The sequence below is a fragment of the Budorcas taxicolor genome, chromosome 6 (assembly GCF_023091745.1).
Source record: "Budorcas taxicolor isolate Tak-1 chromosome 6, Takin1.1, whole genome shotgun sequence".
NCBI lineage: Eukaryota > Metazoa > Chordata > Mammalia > Artiodactyla > Bovidae > Budorcas > Budorcas taxicolor.
In genome coordinates this window covers 107,772,683-107,788,600 of record NC_068915.1, presented here as the reverse complement: position 1 = coordinate 107,788,600, position 15,918 = coordinate 107,772,683, and positions in this window count along the sequence as shown.

The window sequence follows — 15,918 nt, the reverse complement described above, 5'->3', positions numbered from 1 at the left end:
GTCAGAGTGTAAGAATGATGTATAATGTTCAAACACAGGGACAGATCAAGGGTTTGAAGAGCTGAAAGATTATAACTATTGGGGAAATAATTGAAAAAGTATTAAAAATGAGGAATATGCAATTAGGTGTTAAATATTTAACTAGAAGAATCAAAAATCACAATAAATGTCACATTTTAATAAGCTGACATTTTAATATTACCATATCACAAAATCTAAAAAAATAATGTACTATTTGATTTATCAATTTCTTGACATATTCCTTATAATACTTTTTCTTTCCTATAATTTTGTCTATATAATTGTCATTACTTTACATATTTTTAATGAGAATTTGGTAATATAATTTCTGTGGAGGAATAAAAAAATGATGATGTCTTTATTTCTACCAGGAACTTTGCTGGTGCCTCAGACGGTAAAGAATCTGCCTGCAATGCAGGAGACCCAGTTTGATCCCTGGGTCAGCAAGATTCCTGGAGGAGGAAATGGCAGCCCACTCCAGTATTCTTGCTTGGAGAATCCCATGGACAGAGGAGCCTGGTGGGCTACAGCTCCTGGAGTCACAAAGAGTTGGGCACAACTGAATGACTAACGCTTCACTTTCATCTACCCTCATATAAGCAAGAGAGTGCTGCTGCTGCTGCTCCTAAGTCACTTCAGTCATGTCCAACTCTGTGCAACTCCATTAATGGCAGCCCATGAGGCTCCCCCGTCCCTGGGATCCTCCAGGCAAGAACACTGGAGTGGGTTGCCATTTCCTTCTCCAATGCATGAAAGTGAAAAGTGAGAGTGAAGTCGCTCAGTCGTGTCCGACTCTTAGCGACCCCATGGACCGCAGCCCACCAGGCTCCTCCGTCCATGGGATTTTCCAGGCAAGAGGGCTGGAGTGGAGGGTAGGCATAGTCAGTCCAGTTCCAATATGTCCATTTAAACAGCATTCATACAAGTCACAGGCAAAACAGAACAAACCATTCCCTCTTCCTCTGCAAGCCTGCTTAATCTTTTCCAAACTTGAGTAACCTGCTATCCTATGGTCACTAGTGAGGTATTTGGGGAAGGAATCAGCCTGTTATTTCCTAATTTAGTCTTAGTCTAGACATGTTTGTTCTCAGAGGCATCTTTCTTGTAAGTATTTGGAAGCTTTTGATCTTCTGCACCTGCTTTTGAACATGAGAATTTCTGGGCCCTTCTCAGTACCTTGGCACCAGAGATAGTACTTGACCTTTCTCTCACGTCCAAAATTCACAGATCAGAAAAAATACTCAAAATGCTTGCATCCTAAATAGCATGTAGGAGAAAAGTGAAGGCACAACTTTATAAGACAAATGGAAGTCAGGTTACTACTGAGTTTCTATTTAGTACGTTTGGAGATGGAAGTGTGACAGAGGGCTCTGATGTTGCATCAGGCCGGAGACCTAAGGGAGGAGTAATCAGCCAGAAGAGCTGGAATTTCACATGCTGATGCTAAAGACGGGAGAGCGAGAGAGATACTTTGATTTTAATAGAAACAACATTAAGCAAAATGAGGCATACTGGAAAGAGGCCTGAGTGAAAAGAAGAAAGTTAATATAACAAACTCTATAAAACTATACTTGCTTGCCTTTCTCTTTCAACTTTTCAAAGGTATAATATTGCAATACATTATCAGGTAACATTTATAATGTATTGATAGGTGATATATACAAATGTAGCATGTATAACAATACTAGAAAAAAAAAGAGGAGATGAATTGAGCTGAACAGTCCGTTTTCTATTTTTCTTTGACCCAAGTCAATACAAACCTGAAATAGACACTGATAAGCTAATATATATATGTTTCAACACTAGAGCAACCACTAAGCTTATAACTCAAAATGTATTTAAAATAGTTAAAGGAATTAAAATGTTACACCAGAAAATAGAGACTCAATAAAAAAAAAAGCTAAAGAAGAAATAAACTAAAAATGAGACATATAGAACAAAGTAAAACGGCAGATGTATTTCTAACCATATAAGTGGTAACATTAAATATGAATTAATTAATCTAAGAAAAATGCAAACATTGCTAAAAATTCTGGCTGTATGGCTTACACAAGAGACCAAATTTAAATTTAAAAAAGGGTAGTCTTAAAATAAAAAGGTAGTAAATGATATATTATAGAAAACAATAGAAAAAATGGTTATACATATATATCACACAAAAATACTTTTAGCAAAAAATATTTCTAGAGACAAAAATGACATTTCATAGGGATAAAAGAGATTATTCCACCATAAAGTTACAATTAGAATAATTTTAAATATTTGTTGCTGTTGTTCAGTTGCTGAGTCATGTCCAACTCTTCACGACACCATGGACTGCAGCACACCAGTCTCCTCTGTCCTCCATTATCTCCAGGAGTTGGCTCAAATTTATGTCCACTGAGTCAATGGTGATATCTAACCATTTCATCCCCTGCTACACCCTTCTCCCCCTGTCCTCAATCTTTTCTAGTATCAAGGTCTTTTCCAGTGAGTTGGCTCTTCAAATTAGATGGCCAAAGTATTGGACCTTCAGTTTCAGCATCAGTCTTCCAATGAATACTCAGAGTTGATTTCATTTAAGATTGACTGGTTTGATCCCCTTGAAGACCAAGGGACTCTCAAGAGTCTTCTCCAGAACCACAATTTGAAAACATTGATTCTTTGGCACTCAACTTTCTTTATGGTCCAGCTCTCACATTTGTTCACAACTACTGGAAAAACCACAGCTTTGATAATACAGCATATCATTGTCTATAAGCATTGCATTGTTAGAAGTTTTGGACTCATTTATCTACTGGTTACAAGTTTGTATTCTCAAACAATATATCCTCAATTCCCCCTGGAAGTTGGAGTTGATGACTTTCAAAGGGAGGATACTAGAATTTTTTCCCTAGAATCTCCATGTTCTAACACATGTATTTCAATTGGAAAAAATATTGCCTTCTCTGCTTTCCCAAGACCTATGCTTCTCTGGTGGCTCAGATGGTAAAAAATCTGCCTACAACACAGGAGACGTGTGTTCAATCCCTGGGTAGGAAGAAACCCTGGAGAAGGAAGTACCAACCCCCTCCACTCTTCTTGCCTGGAGAATCTCTATGGACAGAGGAGCCTGGCACGCTACAGTCCATGGGGTCTCAAAGTGTTGGATAGGACTGAGTGACTAACACTCAGATGCACACACACACACACACCTTAAGTGGGTTCAATCATTCCTTATCTGGTGGAAATTCTGCTCTTTCTCAATCTCACTAAGTCTCTGAATTCAATTAACATCAGGAAAGAAATACAAATGGCCCGTGGGTTGACAGGTTGATGTGATAATAGAGGAAAGGTTCAATAATGCCCCTCACTGGGTTGCCTGGGGTGTTGGACACAGTCAGGGTTGAACATCCTTTGAGCCTTTGAGGATGATTTAGGATAACTCTAGAATACACTCTCAGTGCCCAAGCTTTGTGACCGTAGACTCTCCTTTTCTTATTGGGCCCTAGAATTGCAGGGTAACTGGTTTTATTTTTAGTGCATAATGTGTATTTCCCTGAGGGATTCAGATGAATATCGTGTGCTAAGAATTTTGAACTTTTTGTGTATGCAAGAAAATAAGCAGCTCAGATGCAGGATTCAGTATGTACAGCAAGGCCCAGGTGTCGGAAACACTTACACAACCTATAAAACTCGCTGATGAGGTTTCCTTCCCCTGGCTTCATGGATAGTTCAGTTCGTGTTTACGCAAATGAGAAAACAAATCAGTACTTAACGGGAACACCACTGTGCTGCCGCATTAACTTTCATTTCACAACCAGACGCTGTCAATGCGTGCAGGTTACCCCAGTGGGGACTCTGCCAGGCAGGGGAGTGTGCACACTGTCCCCTCCTGCTGGGATGGCAAAAATAGATCCATCTTTGTCAAACTAAATCAACAAGCAAGTGCAGTGGCTTGCGCATGTGGATAGAAGCAGAGTTGTATGTGAGTTAGCACAGCTCCTGACTCTACCCTATCAATTACTTAGCGCTGCTGCAACAAATTAACACAAGCTGGGTGTTTTAAAGCAACAGAAACGTATTTCCTTACAATACAGGGGCTCTGAGTCTGAAATCAAGGCATCAGCAGGGTTGCATCTTTCAGGAAACTCAGGGAGAAACCGTCCATGCCTCTCTCCAAGAGCTTCTCTTCTGGTGGTTTCTGGCCAGACCTTGGCATTCCTTGTCTCATAGCAACATAACTCCAATCTTTGCTTCTGCCTTCCTTTACAACTTTGATTTGACTTCTCTTTGCAACTGTGTCTGAATTTCCCTCTTCTTATAAGGACACCAGCCATTGGATTAAGGTCCATGCTAATCCAATATGACCTCATATTGAATCATTTCTTGTATAAAGATTTGATATAATATAAACCTATTTATAAATAAAAACCTATTTCCAATAAGGTCACATTCACAGGTACCTCCTGATGGCTTAGCACTAAAGAAGTCACAGGAATGTAGAAAACACAGGTTCAATCCCTGGGTTGGGAAGATCCTTTGGAGAATGGAATTTAACCCACTCTAGTACTCTTGCCCGGAGAATTCCATAGACAGAAGAGTCTGGTGGGCTACAGTCCATGGGGTTGCAAGGAGTCAGAGAGGACTGAGTGACTGAGCAACCAACCCTGGTACCAGGGGTTAGGACTTCAACGTCTTATTTAGGGACATAATCCAAGGCAAAGAACATGTTAAGTTTAGAACGCTGGAAGAAGAGGACCTCATTCTTACGCCTTGTGTAGGAGTAGTATGGAAGGTTAGTGCTGAGGCAAGAAGCGAGCCATTGGTGGTTTTAGCAGGAGTTTAGGGATGACGCTACATATCTGCAGAAGACTGGTGCCAAACTGGGCTGTCAGTCAACAAATATGTGTGAAATTTTACTTTTAGTCCAATGTTATTGGTGATACGGTGGTAGACAAATAGATGTGGTCCGTGGACTTGACTGGACAGAAGGAAGGCTGATTATCCTTGTAACTTGGAGTCTGTTATTCAGATTGTCCCCAGTCCATTTTCCCCATAGGTTCACGCTGCAGACCTAGAAACAGTGAGCTCAGTGTGAAACAGACAGTGGTGGGATGCATACACTCACAACAAGTGAAATTGCAAGTGGATTCTTTACCAGCTGAGCCACAAGGGAAGACCAAGAATACTGGAGTGGGTAGCCTATCCTATCTCCAGAGGATCTTTCTGACCCAGGAATTGAACCAGGGTGTCCTGCATTGCAGGCAGACTCTTTACCAACTGAACTATCAGAGAAGCCCAAAATATTTGCAGCGACAAGCAATCATTTTCTAGGCCACAAGCGGCCAGGGAAACTTTGACACACTTTGGTTTAGACTAAAGCATAACTGGAGCACGTTCTGAGAGCAACACCGGTGCTCCTGGAACCAGTACTATATTAGTTATGCATTGTTGGTGTAACATGTCGACACAAAGAATGGCTTAAAACAGCATACATTTATTATCTTAAGATTTCCATGGTCAGATATCTGTAGTGGGTCTTACAGGGTTAAAATCAAGGCGTTAGGAGAACGGTGTCTCTTCTGAAGGATTTAAGGGAGAGTCTGTGCCTTTCCTTTTCTACCTTCTAGATACTGTGAATGTTCCTTGACTGGAGTCCTCGTGACTCTGATTCTCTTCCTTCCCTCTTTCACTTATAAGAAGTCTTCTCATTACACTTTGCCCATCTAAAGAATCCAGGATAGTCATCCCATCCTAGGAGTCTTAATCACATCTACAAAATCCCTTTTTCCATGTAAGGTAGCATATTCATAGGCCTTGGGCATTAAGACATAGACATCTTTGGGGACCATCATTCTACCCACCAGAAATGCCTGAGGTCATTACTGCAGGAATCTGGACCTCAGAGGCTCTACCAAAGCAAAGGGCCAGATGAGCTGTTGTTTGGGCAGAGAAGGGTCTGGACCTTCTGTTTAGATTAGGAAGCTTTTCTGCATTCAAGTGACCTTTCTTTACACATAAATACTAGTTTTTGGTGGTGGTGGTGGTGTGTGTGTGTGTACTTGGGAGTGGTGCTGAATGATGTTTCTATTCTTTCGCTTCAGCAATACTCAGCTCCGGTGTTAGCGCAGTAGATGTGTTTATTTTTCTGCCTCTATAGAACCTATACCCCCTTTCTGTCCAATTCTGCCAAAATAGCTTAACAAGTATACAGACTATATTGTGCATATGATACACAACACAGTGTATCAAAATGTTTATATCAAATATGCCTTGTACAGTCATAATTCATATATATATAATCTGTATCATAGCAAATTTTATAATAATCTTAATTTACAATATGAATATTATTATATTTATATTGATACCAATGTGAATACTAATATGTAATCTATATACAAATGTATGTGAAATATTTCATGTAGCCATATACACACACACACACACACACACACACACACACACCCCAACACAGCCTGTAACGATATACATTTTACTTCTTGGGTAGTCCTTTTTTTGGTCTATCAAGTTCATAGCATAAAAAAACAATACTTTAGACTGTGCTGTGCTTAGTTGCTCAGTTGTGTCTGACTCTCATGGGCTGTTGCCCACCAAGCTCCTGTGACAATGGGGATTCTCCAGGCAAGAATACTGGAGTGGGTTGCTATGCCCTCCTCCAGGGGATCTTCCCAACCCAGGGAGCAAACTCAGGTCTCCCCCATTGCAAGCGGATTCTTTACCAACTGAGCCACCAGGGAAGCCCACAAATACTGGAGTGGGTAGCCTATCCCTTCTTCAGGGGAACTTTCCTACCCAGGAATTGAACTGGGATCTCCTGCATTGAAGGTGGATTCTTTACCAGCTGAGATACCAGGGAAGCCTCCAATAATTTAGACTATAAAGCAAAATAAAGATTTTAGGAAAGATAACCAAGATGCCTTGAACAATTAGTTTATATCTTATACTGCTTACTTCTTTCACCGACTGTATGAGATAGCTGAATCATAATAATACCCATTTTTAAGATGAAAAAATGGAGACTCAATTACCAGTGATTTTTCTAAGATCAGGCAGCAGCTTTTATTAGAATACAGGCTGAATTGCAGGTTTTCTGATTAATCCTACCCTGTCCTTATAATCATTATGACTTGGCATGTTTGTGCAACTGGGAATGGATGTGATGATGACAACAGCTTGTTCACAGAGAGTGGTGAGGGTCAAGGTCAAGAAAATAAGATAACGCACGCAAGATTTTGTCAACTGTAAAACACCATGAAAGTCTTTGTTGGATGGCATGCCACTAAGCATATAAATGGCAAGTTAAATTAGATGGAGCTAAGTATTCTTTCCATAGGAGTTCAGAAAATGATAATGTCAGAGTATCACTGAGGAGATTGTTACTGATGTGGAGTATTCTGCTTTGATTAATTTAACTTACCACCCCTCCACAAACACACACATACATTTCTGATGTAGTTATTGGTTCCATTGTATAGTTGAGGAAATAAGTTAACAGGGATGCATCATCTTCTCTCATGGTGCCTGGGTTCAAAATTGGAGTGTCTTTAAAAAGCTAGATTCTTTTGAGTACTCTCCATTTATTCTCAACAATGTTTTAAGTCCTTGGTGCTGAAAAGATTCATTGGTGTTGGGGGCACTCTGAAGGACTCATCTGTTATTCAAATAGGGCAGTGAGTGGTCTTAAAGTGCAAAAAAGTTTCACATAAAATAATAATTACTCAAATAAATCTTTACCACAATGACTTCCTTATACTCTCAACTGTCTGTAATTTTTTTTTTTTTTCCTTGTCCAAATGCAGTCTGGCTTTTCAACATTCTGACAGTGGTCCCAGGGAGAGCAGGAGGTATTGAAAACAGGAGAAAGTTCTTTCAAGGCCTCAGGGCAAGCTCTGAGTTCTTTAGATGGATTTGGTTCACATTCCTTGGTGAAACCTCTGTGCATATCAAAACATGTAAGACGCCATCTACCAATCCACCATCCCTTTAGATATGCACTCTAGTGACAACTGCTTACCATCTCTTCCTTATGCAAATTTGAGGCAACTCTGAATCTCTGACCTCTAAATTAGCAAATACAGTGTTACCATTTTTCTAGTTTTTGCAAGTTTTACTTGGGATAAAAAGTACAAGTTTTGAATTAATACCTCCCAAGAATCTGGCTACCACAAGTATCTGGAACATACTTTTTTTCTGGCCTGGAATACAGATGCTTCTGTCATTTCTCCTTCCCAGTGCCTTTGCAACACCTCCTCATTCTGGAAAACGTTACTTTGATGCTCCATCCCTGAGAAAACCTTGGAAGATTGGCTTTTTTCTCATGCCTGCGTTGGATATATTTTGTTTTTACTGAGAAACCTGAGGGTACCTAAAAAATTAAGCAAATCAAGAGCGAAATCTTATATTTAAATCTCTGCAGTCTCATATAGAATCTGAATTAAGGAAATGCTTTTTTTCCCCCAAAACTGCAATAAATTTAAAGGGAGAGTCAATAAATTGGTCTTCAACTAAATGGAAGATTGTCATCAACCACATGAGTTTACACTGAAGAGAGTTCTATAGCTGCTCTCAAACCATTGAGTAGCACTCTCTTATAAGTAGGATGCAAATTCTGTTCACTGGTATTTCTGGTACTGTTCCTCTGTTCACACGGTCAGGTTTTAGTTCCTCGTGCATTCAAGTTCAGACAGGATCAGACCACTTATAAAAGTCAATGAAATATGTATACCTCCTCTGGGCAGAAGAATTTATATTAGTTCAGTTCAGTTCAGTCGCTCGGTTGTGTCTGACTCTTTGTGACCCCATGAACTGCAGTGGACCAGGCCTCCCTATCCATTACCAACTCCCAGAGTTCACTCAAACTCACGTCCATCGAGTCAGTGATGCCATCCAGCCATCTCATCCTCTGTCGTTCCCTTTTCCTCCTGCCCCCAATCCCTCCCAGCATCAGAGTCCTTTCCAATGAGTCAACTCTTTGCATGAGGTGGCCAAAATACTGGAGTTTCAACTTTAGCATCATTCCTTCCAAAGAACACCCAGGACTGATCTCCTTCAGAAGGGACTGTTTGAATCTCCTTGCAGTCCAAGGGACTCTCAAGAGTCTTCTCCAACACCACAGTTCAAATGCACCAATTCTTCGGCACTCAGTTTTCTTTATATTCCAACTCTCACATCCATACATGACTACTGGAAAAACCATAGCCTTGACTAGATGGACCTTTGTTGGCAAAATAATGTCTTTGTTTTTGAATTTGCCATCTAGGTTGGTCATAACTTTCCTTCCAAGGAGTAAGTGTCTTTTAATTTCATGGCTGCAATCACCATCTGTAGAAAAATAAAGTCTGACACTGTTTCCATTGTTTCCCCATCTATTTCCCATGAAGTGATGGGACCAGATGCCATGATCTTCATTTTCTGAATGTTGAGCTTTAAGCCAACTTTTTCACTGTCCACTTTCACTTTTATCAGGAGGCTTTTTTGTTCCTTTTCACTTCCTGCCATAAGGGTGGTGTCATCTGCATATCTTAAGTTATTGATATTTCTCCCTGCAATTTTGATTCCAGCTTGTGCTTCTTCCAGCCCAGAGTTTCTCATGATGTATTCTGCATATAAGTTAAATAAGCAGAGTGACAATATACAGCCTTGATATACTCCTTTTCCTATTTGGAAGCAGTCTGTTGTTCCATGTCCAGTTCGAACTGTTGCTTCCTGACCTGCATACAGATTTCTCAAGAGGCAGGTCAGGTGGTCTGGTATTCCCATCTCTTTCAGAATTTTCTATGGTTTATTGTGATCCACACAGTCAAAGGCTTTGGCATAGTCAAGAAAGCAGAAATAGATGTTTTTCTGGAACTCTCTTGCTTTTTCCATGATCCAGCAGATGTTGGCAATTTGATCTCTGGTTCCTCTGCCTTTTCTAAAACCAGCTTGAACATCAGGGAGTTCACGGTTCACGTATTGCTGAAGTCTGGCTTGGAGAATTTTGAGCATTACTTTACTAGCGTGTGAGATGAGTGCAATTGTGCCATAGTTTGAGCATTCTTTGGCATTGCCTTTCTTTGCAATTGGAATGAAAACTAATCTTTTCCAGTCCTGTGGGTACTGCTGAGTTTTCCAAATTTGCTGGCATATTGAGTGCAGCACTTTCACAGCATCATCTTTCAAGATTTGAAATAGCTCAACTGGAATGCCATCACCTCCACTAGCTTTGTTTGTAGTGATGCTTTCTACAGCCCACTGGACTTCACATTCTAGGGACTAGCAAATGTCCAAATATCAGTGACTAAAATGAGATGAAAGCAACTGGAACTGAATTTCATCACCAGTATTTAACTCAGAAATAAATTAAGTTAGGAAAGGGTCACCTCAAGAGTTAGAATAAGTGACCAGGTGATGTACATGTGTTTGCCTGCAGATGATAAACATCTTCCTCCCCCACCCCACCCCCCCCCAAAAATCTTTCTAAAGTTTGAGGAATAGAAATCCTGCTCAAGTCATTGACATTTTCAAGAAGAAAAATATTACCAACTGGGGGCTTAGGAATCATAACATCTAATATCTTATTATTGTTTAATAGCTAATATTTTGCTATTGTTTAATAACAATAACTCATTTCAAATACTAGCACAGTAATGCTCAAAACCTCCAAGATAAGTTTCAACAGTATGTGAGTCCAGAACTTTCAGATGTACAAGCTGGATTTAGAAAAGGCAGAGGAACCAGAAATCAAATTTCCAACATCATGGAAAAAGCAAGAGAATTTCAGAAAAACATCTACTTCTGCATCTTTGACTATGCTAAAGCCTTTGACTGTGTGGATCACAAAAACTGGAAAATTCTTAAAGATAGGGAATATCAGCCTTCTACAAAACCTGTATGCAGGTCAAGAGGCAACAGTTAGAATTGGACGTGAAACAAAGGACTGGTTCCAAGTTGGGAAAGGAGTAGGCAAGGCTGTATATTGTCACCGTGCTTATTTAACTTATATGCAGAGTACATCATGCTAAAAGCTGGGCTGGATGGAGCACAGCTGGAATCAAGACTGTTGGGAGAAATATCAGTAACCTCAGATATGCAGATGGCACCATCTTTATGGCAGAAAGCAAAGAGGAGCTAAAGAGCCTCTTGATGAAGGTGAAAAAGAAGAGTGAGAAGCTGACCTAAAACTCAACTATCAAAAAATGAAGATCATGACATCCGGTCCCATCACTTCATGGCAAATAGATGGGGAAACAATGGAAACAGTGACAGACTTTATTTTCTTGGGCTCCAAAATCATTGCAGGTGGTGACTGCAACCATGGATTAAAGATGCTTATTCCCTGGAAGAAAAGCTACGACAAACCTAGACAGAGTATTAAAAAGCAGAGACATTGTTTGCCAACAAAGGTCTACCTAGTCATTGTTTTTCCAGTAGTCGTGTATGGATGTGAGAGTTGGACCATAATGAAGGGTGAGTGTCAAAGAATCGATGCTTTTTAACTATGGTGTTGGAGAAGACCCCTTGAGATTCCCTTGGGCTGCAAGGAGATCAAACCAGTCAATCCTAAAGGAAATCAAGCCTGAATATTCATTGGAAGGATTGATGCTGAAGCTGAAGTTCCAATACTTTGGCCATCTTATGCAAAGAGCTGACTCACTGGAAAAGACCCTGAGGCTGGGAAAGATAGAAGGTAGGAGGAGAAGGGGATGACAAAGGATGAGATGGTTGGATGGCATCACTGACTCAATGTACAAGAGTTTGAGCAAGCCTCGCGATATGGTGAAGAACAGGGAAGCCTGACATGTTGCAGTCCCTGGGGTTGCAAAGAGTTGGACATGACTGAGCTACTGAACAAAAACATTGCTTAATATTATCATTAGAAAAAAATACAAGCAGTTGTAAGAAGTGCTTCTGAATTACCTTCTAGAGTTCTGAGTTTTTACACAATGACCCATTAGAAACAATGTAATATGTATTTGAGTTTATTCCCCAAAAAACAATGATTTCTTTCCCAATTTTTGCTTCTCCTAAAAGAAGTTACCAAGGAGGAGACTTGTATAGGTGAATGAGATCAACATCAGTGACTATTTAAGCAAAACAATATGTTATAGTACACAGAACTTCAGCATCAAAACTGCCCTTAAAATTCAGAACCCAAGTAAAATGCTTAGTTTCCTGCAAAGCAGTTGACAAGCAACCAACTCGATAACAGCAGGATTAGAAAACAAGAGCAACTCCACAGAGCTGAGTGTGTTGCTTTGCCTTTTCTGCATGGAGATTTTTTTTTAATGTATATTTCTCACTTCACTGGGTAGAAATTGAATTTTAACAAAATGATCATTATTATCCTTGAACAAATAATATGATGTCAAACATTTTACAGACCCTTGAATCTATGTTGATCTATTTGCTAAAGGTTTTCCATTCTCCTTTTCCCAGATATACCCGTGGGAAGCATTTACCTTCAAATTTCCCTGATTTCCCAGAGTAATGAATTCACACTAGTTTACTTGAACTGGGTATTATATTCAATCTCACTTTCCGTCACTTAAACCTGTTCCCTTGGAGGAAACAGAGTAACTTTCAGGATGTCTTAGCTGTTCTGCTTTTCTCACCCATGCCAACAGTGTACTATTTACATAAGCCTGCTATTGACTTAGGACTTAGCCTGCTTTATCCAGTTTGAACATGACAGAATCCTTAAGAGGAAACTGAAGGATACTTTCCCAGCCTTTGAATCATAATTTTTTTCTCTGTGAGAAACTCTGCCAAATCTTAGTTCTGGATCCAGCCCTAAATATCTAAAGGCATTTTCAAAGTCTAGGCCCTCTGTGGTCTCTTCCCTGGATTTACCTTTGCTTCTTAAATGTAACCATAAAAAAAAAAAAAAGTGAAAAGAAAAAAGAAACTAATATTATACATTCCACTCATTCTTCTTTTTCAAACTCTTATATATGCACAGATTACAATCAGGTCGTTTTCTTGTCACTCAGCCAAGATTTGAAATACCTTTGAAACTCATTCCAATTCCTGTTATGAATCAGTCTTTCTACTCACCTGAACTGTTATTTTTGGAACCGTTTGTTGCATTCCTTCAGTGTTCAAAGTGTAATCCATCGTTGCAGGTGTAGTCTTGCCAGGGACTAAGTGGAAAAGATACTTTCATGTGGAAACCCAGAGTCTGCCTTGGGCAAGAATATGGAGATGATTAAGGTCCTTAGTGCCTGAGTTGAAACTGATGACCTATTGCTTCCTGGAGAGTCCTCTTTCCCATTCATTTATGTATCTTTAATTCCCTCATTGAGTAAGGGGAGAAAATATAGTTAGGTTATAGTCTTTGAAGTTAGACAACCTGAGTTTGAAATTCTTGCTTACGCACTTGACTGACCCTAAGTTATGTAACCCTTTCAGTCCTCAGTTTTCATTTCTGTATTAAAGATGCATATCACTACTAAAAAAAGACCTGGATGCTGGGAAAGACTGAGGGCAAGAGGAGAAGGAGGTGACAGAGGATGAGATGCTTGGATGGCATCATGGACTCAATGGATATGAGTTTGAGCAAACTCCTTGGAGATAGTGAAGGGCAGGGACATAGTTCATGGGGTCACAAAGAGATGGCTACAACTTAGCGACTGAACAGCAATCACTGCTAAGACCCTGTGGCCACATCCACCTAAAGAGTTTATAATGGTAGCTGAGAAAGATTCCCATTTCCTTTGACTTTGTTTTCTAACTCTGTCTCAGTTGGTTTTAAATTTAGATGGGAAAGCATTTATTTTATTGGCTTTTCTCATCAGCCATTGTCAAGAGTGGCTTTTTAAAATGACACCAAAAGACAGGCATGTTTCTTTGGCCATTTGGAAGGCCAAATAATTGTGAAACGGTATTTTAGAAGAAGCCAGAGTTCTAATTTGTTCAGATATGCTCAAGCCTTTGTTTTCCCAGTTTTCTGTGCTACAGCTTTCAAAGGCAAGGCTAGGATCACAAATATCTCCAATATCTGAGATTATTAGCATATAATTTGAGGTTACTTAATTCCATGCTCTTCTCATTACTCTCTAAGTGAGTGCTTGCCAAATTTCTTGGGAAGAGAATTGATTTTAGAATCAACAAAAAGCCACGCATCTTTCATCTTCCAGGTGAAGATTAAAAAAAAAAAAAAGTGAGAACAAAATTTTCCATTTAGTTTATTTAAGTATCTTCTATTTCCTCATTCACTCATTTATTCCTCTATTCTTTCAATGTGTGTTAAACTCCCTTTCTTTGACTAGACTTTATTAGCACTGGTGATATAATAGTGGTTAAGCATAAGGGGTTCTCAAGAGACAGGGAAGCCTGGCATGCTGTAGTCCATAGACTCGCAAAGAGTAAGACATGACTCAGCCACTGAAATGAACTGAACTAAACTGAAGTTCAGAGAACTCAAGCAAGATGTGTATATTAGTACAGATCTCTTCATCATTTTGAGTGATAAAATCTGACTCTATTTATTTTAAGCAAAAATATTTGCCAGGGCATTCAAATATCTGGTGGAATAGGAGAGGGTGTCAAAAGCTAGGGCAGGAAAATAACCAGGGAGATTCCAGAACAGAGAATAGCTGAGTCATTTGAATCTTCTACTTGGAACCCTGCCATTAACCTGACTCAGCTTTATGACTTCCTGTCTCTTTGCCATTGGATATCTAAGTAGATCAGACTGGATTAAGCACACACTCGGTTCTTTCACCTTCATCAAGAGGCTCTTTAGTTCCTCTTCATTTTCTGACACTAAAGTGTTATCATCTGCACATCTGAGGCTGTTAATATTTCTCCTGGCAATCTTGATTCCAGCTTGTGAGTCATCCAGCTGAGCATTTCACCTGATGTACTCTGCATATAAGTTAAATAAGCAGGGTGACAACATACAGCCTTGAAGTACTCCTTTCTAGTTTTGAAACAGTCCATTGCTTCATGTCTAATTCTAACTGTTGCTCCTTGTCCTGAATACAGGTTTCTCAGGAGGCAGATAAGGTGGTCTGCTAGTCCCATCTCTTTAAGAATTTTCCGCAGTTTTTCGTGATCCACACAGTTAAGGCTTTAGCCTAGTCAATGAAGCAGAAGTAGATTTTTTTTTTTTTTTTTAGAATTTCCTTGCTTTTTCTATGATCCCGTAGATGTTGGCAATTTGACATCTGGTTCCTCTGCCTTTTCTAAATCCAGTTTGTACATCTGAAAGTTCTTGGTTCACATACTCCTAAAGCCTAGCTTGAAGGATTTTGAGCATAATCTTGCTAGCATGTGAAATGAGTGCAATTGGAAGACAATTTGAGCATTCTTTAGCATTGCCTTTCTTTGGGATTGAAATGAAAACTGACATTTTCCAGTCCTGCGGCCACTATTGAGTTTTCCAAATTTGCTGACATATTGAGTGCGACACTTTTAACAGCATCATCTTTTAGAATTTGAAATAGCTCAACTGGAATTTCATCACCCCCACTAGCTTTGCTTGTAGTAGTGCTTTGTAAGGCCCACTTGACTTCACATTCCAGGATGTCTGGCTCTAGGAGAGTGACCACACCATCGTGATTATCCGGGTCATTAAGACTTCTTTGTACAGTTCTTCCGTGTATTCTTGCCACTCTGTTAAAATCTCTTCTGCTTCTGTTAGGTCCAGACCATTTCTGTCCTTTATTGTGCCCATCTTTGCATGAAATATTTCCTTGTTATCTCCAATTTTTAAAGAAAGACCTCTAGTCTGTCCCATTCTATTGTTTCCCCCTAGTTTTTGCACTGTTCACTTAAGAAGACTTTCTTATCTCTCTTTGCTATTCTCTGGAACTTTGCATTCAGCTGGGTATATCTTTCCCTTTCTCCTTTGCCATTCACTTCTCTTCTTTTCTCAGCTATTTGTAAGGCATCCTCAGATGATCACTTTGCCATTTTGCATTTCTTTTT